We start from the raw sequence: 10,786 nt of genomic DNA on the forward strand, positions 1-10,786 counted from the left end.
ATGTAAAGGTAGGAGTGTAATTGCAAAGCAAACGTTTCAAGGTAGACTCAATGCAAAAGATAACATGGGTCAATCATGGGTTAGAAGGGCAAGGCATCAAAGGCTATCAAACAGGATGGAGTTAAAACGACGTGCTTAACCTCCGCACACTAATCTCATATTAACCTCAAAGTTTCAACTTTCCAACTCCATCAAGCACTTTACAAACCCCAATTTCGATCATTAGCCTGACAACCACAAATCCGTTCGCAAGGAACAAACGCCCACCACTCGTAACGCTGCACACCTACCGTTTCAACTTCCATATACACATATCACGTCTTAAAGAACTAACGCATCGCGTCTATAAATCGCACGTGATATCAAATAATTCTCGAGTCTACTCAGAAGGATACAAGATTCTAGCAAGGAGAAACGATATCAAGGATAGTACTCATAGATTAGAAAGAATATATCCAATTCCAGACAAACAAGGATGCTCAAGCAATGAAGTTTGCTAGAAATAAATCAATTGACAACTTCAAAGATAACCCTTGGATCAAAGAAGTTCAATAGGATCAACAAGAAAACCAGCACATCAGTTTGAAACAAACTCAAACTGAGTCGATGAAGTATGAGGTTTACAGAAGAGAATATATCAAACCCAAGACAAAGCTTCACAGAACTCGAGAGCACGATTACAACCACTTTCGAATACATTGTTTTTAAGAGAATCGAAAACTTGCGGAAAAATCACTTCGCAGTTTAAAAGAAAGGTTAAGTAACAAACATTCTCCAAGAGAATAACAAAAGCAATAACGTGGCTTTGCTGTAATACAATTTTATGTTGAAACAGATCATGCAGAATTTTAAAAAACAAGGTGCACACAAGTTTGGCTAAAGGCTAAAATATCTCCTCAATTATTTTAGAAAGATAATTAGGTGCACAACTTAACCAAAAGCAATCATAAAACTCGGAAGAGAAATCAAATGCTTGTTCGAAATTTCCCAAAATTCATATTCAAACAAGTATGTGTAACATTTATAGCAAGTACAAAAGAGGAAGTTAAACTCTTTTTAGAAAAGAAACTCTGAAGTAAAAACTTGTTTACAATTTGGTAAAGGAAATAAGTGGTGCGTTACAAACGAATCGGTTTCCACTAAACAAGGAAACTTTTCAAAACCTCATTTAAAATAGCGCATGTCAACTCTAAAACAATTTTGTCAAAAATTGAACAATGGTTTCAATCTCAATCAAGCAACAGAAAATAAATTCCGTTTAAAATTTACTCAAAGCGAATTCAAAACTTCCTTAAAAGTTTAAAACAAGACTCCAAAAGTATACTTGAAATCACCATTTCCAAAAGGATATTCAAGGATATTAGGATGTACTTAAGAAGGAGTCAAGCCATACAAGAAAGAATCTTAAACCAAAGTAGTTCAAACAAGATTCACTAGGCATGAGTCATCAAACAAGCTTTCAATTGATCCAAAAGAATACAAAAGTCATAAGGAAAAGACAACTCAATTATTAGTAATTTCTCAAGGATAAATCTTTAACTAAAAACTCTTGTAGAGAAGATGAGAGAATAAACGATGCACTATTTTGAAACGAATAAAACTAACTCGCATAAGAATGAGGTTCACAAGATTGGAAAAAAACCAAGATCAATGGTAATGCTCACAAGATGTAAGAAATTAGTTAAAAACAAAGTCAAGTATGACATTCATAGAGATGATAGGTTTAACAAAGAATTTAGTCCGTTCATAAGAAGAAAGCTATGAGTCCAACATTTTCAAAAGAACAACAATGACATAAATCATATAGCATGCTGAATCAAACTCAATTCAAAATGAATTAAGTAAAGTTTATCAAACGAAACTCAACCGGGATAAAAGCGAGAAATCCCCTTTCTTTCCAGAATTTTGAAAAACACCCCAAATACATAACCAAACGAAGATGTACATTGGAACTATTGTAAAATTACTAGAAAGTCAAACTGTAATTTTAAAGTAAATGAAGTTCCGTAAACCAGTAAAAATACAGGCGAGGTATTAGAAATAAATAGTTGTCAAACTGTGTAAGAAATCTTCAAAGTTTCATATATAGAAAAGTATATACCTAATCAACAGCAATTTATAAAATCTCAAAATTGGCTGTGGTCACTGTCAAGTAAGTGAAAAACTGAATCAACAATTTCTCAAAGAATGAAATCAGAACCCGGAGTTAAAAGTCACAGCACATTAGGACAAGTTCAAGGCTATATCAAAGAATACTTGAATCAAGAAGGACTCAAATAGAGAAAAGTAGATACAACAAGGATTTTAACCAAGCATATGCACTTAAGATCAAACAAGAATGCATATGAATAAAGGAATAGAGTAGAAACATCAAACTACTTTCCAAGAGGAGTAGCAAACAAGAATTTCAAGTTAGGACATGAAAGAACAGGTCGACTTGAACAAAATCCAAAACACACAACTGAATAGCCTCGAGAAAAGTTTTCAACGTTCCCAGAACCCGCGATTCGCTTAACTCAAAACTCGGATTTCATCTATGATAACCCATTAGTGCTTTCATATACAAAATTCACTAGTATTAAGCCGGCCAAACTTAATACCAAGAATTATGCAATGCAAGACTAACAACGTTAATCAATAGATCGTCATGTGCATAAAGCTCTAATTCTCGTCATTCGACAAGACCTAATACATGACAAACGCTCAGAATATGCAATTGAAGCATAGTCAGTCCATTCCTCAGGCTCTACAGGAAGAACTGCTCTGATACCATAATGTAACACCCTAGCTACCAAAGCTCACGCTTCCGGCTGCGCTACTCTGATAGCTCGGACATTACGACGACTCTTATACTATTTAGTACTAAAATATGAGCCTGTTTGAAACTTTAAACCGCAAATACCGTTCCCAAGAATACTTTCGTTTGATAACGTACATCTAAAGAAACCATACAACTTACAAAAACTCATAAAGAGTACATCCATATATATATACATACATATACAAATAATATTACGGACATTACCCAATACAATTCCTATCCCTCTTACAGAATATATCAAGATAAAGGCGAGGGTACAATAATTAATAATCTAAAGCAATACAGAACATTACAACAATAACTAAATAAATTCTTCGTAACTTCTGCGCCCATATCCTGAAAGGGGAAAAATGTAGGGGGTGAGAACATCATCCTCGAAAGGGTTCTCAGTAGAGGGTTTTTGGGAATTACTGTAATAGGATACATGAAGATAAGCCGTACCAGTGATTAATAACCATCTTATGCCTCTTTTCAAAAACAACAGTTTACAATAAAAGTAAAGTCAAAAATCTTTTCTGAAAGAGGAACTGTTCAATTCTCAAAACATCAAAGCATTTCAACAAGGTTTATCTATACTGAACCAAAATAACCTTTCATATCTTATTCCAAACCAGAACCACAACCGAAATCAACCATCAGTCCATCTCATTCAACCACGGCCCTAGGCCCAAACAATCCAACCACAACCAATCCACCACAATCCAACACAGTTCCAGAAGCAAACACAAGTAGGAAGATGCAAACACAAACAAACAGTTATTGCAAGTAGAACAATTAGCAATTAATCACATAGGCAAAACAAGTACAATATGCACACCCAAACAATGTCACATAGATGCATATGATGCATGCCTGTCCCTAGTGGCTGATGATATCATCTGTCGGTTATCAAGCCAACCCGACGTGTCCGGTAGCTAACCCGGGCACAGTCTCTCTATTGCGCATTAATATCATTAGAGGGTATCTGCGCCCTGTCGCCATTAGAGGGTATATGCGCCCTGTCGCCATTAGAGGGTATATGCGCCCTGTCGCCATTAGAGGGTATCTGCGCCCTGTCGCCATTAGAGGGTATCTGCGCCCTGTCGCCATTAGAGGGTATCGGTGCCCTGTCACCCTTACAACAGAGAGAAAACACAAGCATACTCGCTTACAACTTTCATCTCAGCCATTCGGCTTAAATTCACAAATCATTCAATTGCATACATGCATTTATATTCAATCATGGATCACCATCCATCTCAGCCATCCGGCTCACGGTTCAATTCAGAACCAACCAATTTATCAATAAATACAGCCCTTCAGCTTAAATTCATAATTCATAGCCAGCCATACGGCTTATAACTCATTCGGCAATCAGCCATAAATCAATATCACACACAGCCATTCCGGCTCACGGTTCAATCCAGAACCAGCCAATATTCATAATCATACACAGCCATTCTGGCCCATAACAAAAACAGTACTTCCATCATTCAACATCATCAAATTCATAAAACCGGCATTTAAGCCATAATTCACTTTTCTCAAGCCACTTCACTGTGAAATCAAATTGTTAACTCCTTTCAGCCTTGGCTTTAAAGATCTCATTTCTCAAATCATCTCAGGCTCATAAGCCAAATTTACTCAAAGTGATTTCTCTTTTAAAACAAAGCCACTCTCGGCATTCTCTTTCCAAAACTTCCAAAACCATGGCAAGTTAAGGATTTATTTCAAATTATTCAAAACCACCCATCCAACAATGAGATTTTATAACAAAAGTTTCTCGGCAGAGTCCCAAGTCTTTAGGGAAGGTCAACCTATATCAATTCCTTAAAATTCATTGAAACTCTTAAAATCATAGATTTCTCGGTTCAAGTAAATAAAACTGAATTTACTATAAAACCGGCCATACAAAATCACAAGTTCCAACCCGGTCCAAAATCAACTCATTTGAAACGGAACCGGTTCATTTGAATCAAATCGCTTTCAAGTTTCTTTTTAGAACCCATTTTTCTAATTCTTCCAAAATGCCTCAAACTTGATTAATCAATCAAAATCTAGATTCCTTTGAAATCACTAAAAACTCCTTTTTATTTTAAAATCAATATTGGAGCATCATTCTTTCCTTTAGTGATTCAAACGGTAAAAATAGTTCAGTTCTAAATAAGCCGAACTCAATGTATAAGGTTCATCAAATAAATTTAAGCTTGAAAACATAAATTTCCTTTTAAAAAATCAAATAATACAATTTCTCAAATCCAACCCTTTTTAAATAACCTTACAAACAAGTGTAGGATTTTGTAGAAATTTCGGCAGCACCTCCCCTAAAACTTGGACTTTTGCCACCCGGTTCGGGTCCCAACTAAACCATTTCTCATTCCTTTTCAACAGCTCAAAACCAGAAACCAATTTAAAGCAAGCTAAATCCAACAATTGCCTCAGTGGCGTGTCTCAAGGATACCATTTCAAAATCAACTCAATATCAATTGGTTTAACTCATTTCCAAAGCTTTAAAGAATCGGTTTAGCAATAAATCATTTATCAAAACCAAATCAATTAAAGCAAACCCGGCTGAATTCAAAAGTACATTCAACTTCTCAAATCATCAAAATAATTAACTCAAATCAAATCAATCCTCAACAGATTAAACTTAGATTTCAAATCTTTAAAGAATCGACTTCAAACATTACAATTCACAAAGCCGCACAATAATTCAGCCAAACCAACATCCATAATCATTCGAGTCAATCAAATAATACATAAGGCAGATACAATCACCAAATACACAATATCTCACATCAGTATCCATATGTAATAATTCCAATACATAAAACATAGTTTTTGGAAAGCGCCCCTACCTCAAAACGCAATTCCATAACCCAAACGTCTCACAGAGTCCTTTCCGTCTCAACTCGAAATCACCGGCAACCAAAGCCTCAGCTCCCAGTCACGTTCGCAATAACCATAGCAACACTAATCGTAACATACAATAATCAGGACTCTACCCCACGTTATCAAAACTCGTATTCATTAACCGAACACAACAGAATACTGACGCGAGATCATTCGAAACATAATTCTTACCGAAACAACACAATGAGGCAACTGCGATTTCGAACCGGCCCGGCAACAGCTCCGACGGCGGTCAGAAGCTCCGACGGATTAACTGGAAGAACCGTACAGCATCAAAACCATCTCAAAAACTAAAAAGGTAGAAACCTCAAATGAAACCCTTACCGGCAACCTTTCCGGCAATGGCAAAAGCAGCCAGAGGCTCCGGCGGTGGTCCCGGGAGTCGCAGAACCCCCCTGGCGGCCAGAACCCTTGTCTGATGGCGGCAGTTCCGACCGAGGCGGCGCCGGCGACGCAAACAGCGGCTGGGCGCGGTGGCTGGACTCCCAGCACACCTTCAGATCTCTCTCGTCTGCTCTGCTCCGGCGATGGCTGAACGACGATGACACGGGCTCCATGGCGAGGAGTGGCCGCGGCCACCCAAGTTCCTGCGAAGACGGCGGCGGGTGCAAGGCTATTCTGCGGCGGCGGCTGCACGAGGGTGACGGCAAACCAGAGCCTGAACAGCGGTGAGTTGAGCGCGGTTCTTCGGTGGCGCCAGGGAGCAACGGCAACGGCGCGGTGGTGGCGCGACAGAGGCTCCCTCCGCCTCTGCCCCTCGCACGACGCTTCCTTCTACCCGGAACGGCGCCGATGGCGCCCTCCTTCTCTGGCGACAAGCTCTCGCCCCCTCACTCGCGAGTCACCCCTCTTCTTCGATGCTGGTGGCAACAACGGGATGGGTCCGACGGCAGGACGCGGTGGTGCGGCGGCGAGGTGACCGGCGCCAGTAGCGCGGCCCCATCCCTACCCCATGATCACAGCTCTCCTCAATCTCTTCCATTTCTGCTTCGCTTTTCTTTCTTCCATGAAAACAAAAAGGGAAACCGTGTGTGGCATGAATGAAAGAGGGAAGGAAGACAGATTGAGTGTGGCGGCTGGGTTACAAGGGTTAGGGTTTCATTTTTGAAACTTAGGGTTAGGGGCAATATAGTAATTTCACATAAAATAGGGATAATATAGTAATTGAAACTCAATGTAAATCCAACACTAATTATACATAGAAAATATTATTTGCTCATCAATTTCACAAATTATTTTCAATAAAATGTCCAAATCTAAAAATTAGAAATAGTATACTTAATTCCTTCATTTTCCAAAATAGCAGTAATAATATTTAAAATATTACTCATTTAATCAAAATCATGTAAAATCCATATTATTTCATAACTATCAACCTTATACTTTAAATATAGAAAATAATCCAATAATTATAAAATTGGATAATAATTACAACTTATCTCAAATCCAATAAATCAAAACTTGCCTTAATTATCTTTAACAAAATAATCTGTGAAATTAAGGCTATAAATAACTGTAGGATTTGAGACTTGATCATAATAAGACTTTTCAAAGATTCTGGGTCTTACATTCTACCCACCTTATAAAAATTTTCGCCCTCGAAAATTGATACAAAATGAAAGAAATTCCATAACAGTTCACCCTTGAACACATTTAAGGAAGAAGCAAAAATATCTCAAAATATAATCTTACATACGATTTTCAAATACTTTGATTATCATAAGCATAAGGATGTAAAGGTAGGAGTGTAATTGCAAAGCAAACGTTTCAAGGTAGACTCAATGCAAAAGATAACATGGGTCAATCATGGGTTAGAAGGGCAAGGCATCAAAGGCTATCAAACAGGATGGAGTTAAAACGACGTGCTTAACCTCCGCACACTAATCTCATATTAACCTCAAAGTTTCAACTTTCCAACTCCATCAAGCACTTTACAAACCCCAATTTCGATCATTAGCCTGACAACCACAAATCCGTTCGCAAGGAACAAAACGCCCACCACTCGTAACGCTGCACACCTACCGTTTCAACTTCCATATACACATATCACGTCTTAAAGAACTAACGCATCGCGTCTATAAATCGCACGTGATATCAAATAATTCTCGAGTCTACTCAGAAGGATACAAGATTCTAGCAAGGAGAAACGATATCAAGGATAGTACTCATAGATTAGAAAGAATATATCCAATTCCAGACAAACAAGGATGCTCAAGCAATGAAGTTTGCTAGAAATAAATCAATTGACAACTTCAAAGATAACCCTTGGATCAAAGAAGTTCAATAGGATCAACAAGAAAACCAGCACATCAGTTTGAAACAAACTCAAACTGAGTCGATGAAGTATGAGGTTTACAGAAGAGAATATATCAAACCCAAGACAAAGCTTCACAGAACTCGAGAGCACGATTACAACCACTTTCGAATACATTGTTTTTAAGAGAATCGAAAACTTGCGGAAAAATCACTTCGCAGTTTAAAAGAAAGGTTAAGTAACAAACATTCTCCAAGAGAATAACAAAAGCAATAACGTGGCTTTGCTGTAATACAATTTTATGTTGAAACAGATCATGCAGAATTTTAAAAAACAAGGTGCACACAAGTTTGGCTAAAGGCTAAAATCTCCTCAATTATTTTAGAAAGATAATTAGGTGCACAACTTAACCAAAAGCAATCATAAAACTCGGAAGAGAAATCAAATGCTTGTTCGAAATTTCCCAAAATTCATATTCAAACAAGTATGTGTAACATTTATAGCAAGTACAAAAGAGGAAGTTAAACTCTTTTTAGAAAAGAAACTCTGAAGTAAAAACTTGTTTACAATTTGGTAAAGGAAATAAGTGGTGCGTTACAAACGAATCGGTTTCCACTAAACAAGGAAACTTTTCAAAACCTCATTTAAAATAGCGCATGTCAACTCTAAAACAATTTTGTCAAAAATTGAACAATGGTTTCAATCTCAATCAAGCAACAGAAAATAAATTCCGTTTAAAATTTACTCAAAGCGAATTCAAAACTTCCTTAAAAGTTTAAAACAAGACTCCAAAAGTATACTTGAAATCACCATTTCCAAAAGGATATTCAAGGATATTAGGATGTACTTAAGAAGGAGTCAAGCCATACAAGAAAGAATCTTAAACCAAAGTAGTTCAAACAAGATTCACTAGGCATGAGTCATCAAACAAGCTTTCAATTGATCCAAAAGAATACAAAAGTCATAAGGAAAAGACAACTCAATTATTAGTAATTTCTCAAGGATAAATCTTTAACTAAAAACTCTTGTAGAGAAGATGAGAGAATAAACGATGCACTATTTTGAAACGAATAAAACTAACTCGCATAAGAATGAGGTTCACAAGATTGGAAAAAAACCAAGATCAATGGTAATGCTCACAAGATGTAAGAAATTAGTTAAAAACAAAGTCAAGTATGACATTCATAGAGATGATAGGTTTAACAAAGAATTTAGTCCGTTCATAAGAAGAAAGCTATGAGTCCAACATTTTCAAAAGAACAACAATGACATAAATCATATAGCATGCTGAATCAAACTCAATTCAAAATGAATTAAGTAAAGTTTATCAAACGAAACTCAACCGGGATAAAAGCGAGAAATCCCCTTTCTTTCCAGAATTTTGAAAAACACCCCAAATACATAACCAAACGAAGATGTACATTGGAACTATTGTAAAATTACTAGAAAGTCAAACTGTAATTTTAAAGTAAATGAAGTTCCGTAAACCAGTAAAAATACAGGCGAGGTATTAGAAATAAATAGTTGTCAAACTGTGTAAGAAATCTTCAAAGTTTCATATATAGAAAAGTATATACCTAATCAACAGCAATTTATAAAATCTCAAAATTGGCTGTGGTCACTGTCAAGTAAGTGAAAAACTGAATCAACAATTTCTCAAAGAATGAAATCAGAACCCGGAGTTAAAAGTCACAGCACATTAGGACAAGTTCAAGGCTATATCAAAGAATACTTGAATCAAGAAGGACTCAAATAGAGAAAAGTAGATACAACAAGGATTTTAACCAAGCATATGCACTTAAGATCAAACAAGAATGCATATGAATAAAGGAATAGAGTAGAAACATCAAACTACTTTCCAAGAGGAGTAGCAAACAAGAATTTCAAGTTAGGACATGAAAGAACAGGTCGACTTGAACAAAATCCAAAACACACAACTGAATAGCCTCGAGAAAAGTTTTCAACGTTCCCAGAACCCGCGATTCGCTTAACTCAAAACTCGGATTTCATCTATGATAACCCATTAGTGCTTTCATATACAAAATTCACTAGTATTAAGCCGGCCAAACTTAATACCAAGAATTATGCAATGCAAGACTAACAACGTTAATCAATAGATCGTCATGTGCATAAAGCTCTAATTCTCGTCATTCGACAAGACCTAATACATGACAAACGCTCAGAATATGCAATTGAAGCATAGTCAGTCCATTCCTCAGGCTCTACAGGAAGAACTGCTCTGATACCATAATGTAACACCCTAGCTACCAAAGCTCACGCTTCCGGCTGCGCTACTCTGATAGCTCGGACATTACGACGACTCTTATACTATTTAGTACTAAAATATGAGCCTGTTTGAAACTTTAAACCGCAAATACCGTTCCCAAGAATACTTTCGTTTGATAACGTACATCTAAAGAAACCATACAACTTACAAAAACTCATAAAGAGTACATCCATATATATATACATACATACAAATAATATTACGGACATTACCCAATACAATTCCTATCCCTCTTACAGAATATATCAAGATAAAGGCGAGGGTACAATAATTAATAATCTAAAGCAATACAGAACATTACAACAATAACTAAATAAATTCTTCGTAACTTCTGCGCCCATATCCTGAAAGGGGAAAAATGTAGGGGGTGAGAACATCATCCTCGAAAGGGTTCTCAGTAGAGGGTTTTTGGGAATTACTGTAATAGGATACATGAAGATAAGCCGTACCAGTGATTAATAACCATCTTATGCCTCTTTTCAAAAACAACAGTTTACAATAAAAGTAAAGTCAAAAATCTTTTCTGAAAGAG

Source organism: Arachis stenosperma, chromosome 6 (genome assembly GCF_014773155.1).
Source record: "Arachis stenosperma cultivar V10309 chromosome 6, arast.V10309.gnm1.PFL2, whole genome shotgun sequence".
Lineage (NCBI taxonomy): Eukaryota > Viridiplantae > Streptophyta > Magnoliopsida > Fabales > Fabaceae > Arachis > Arachis stenosperma.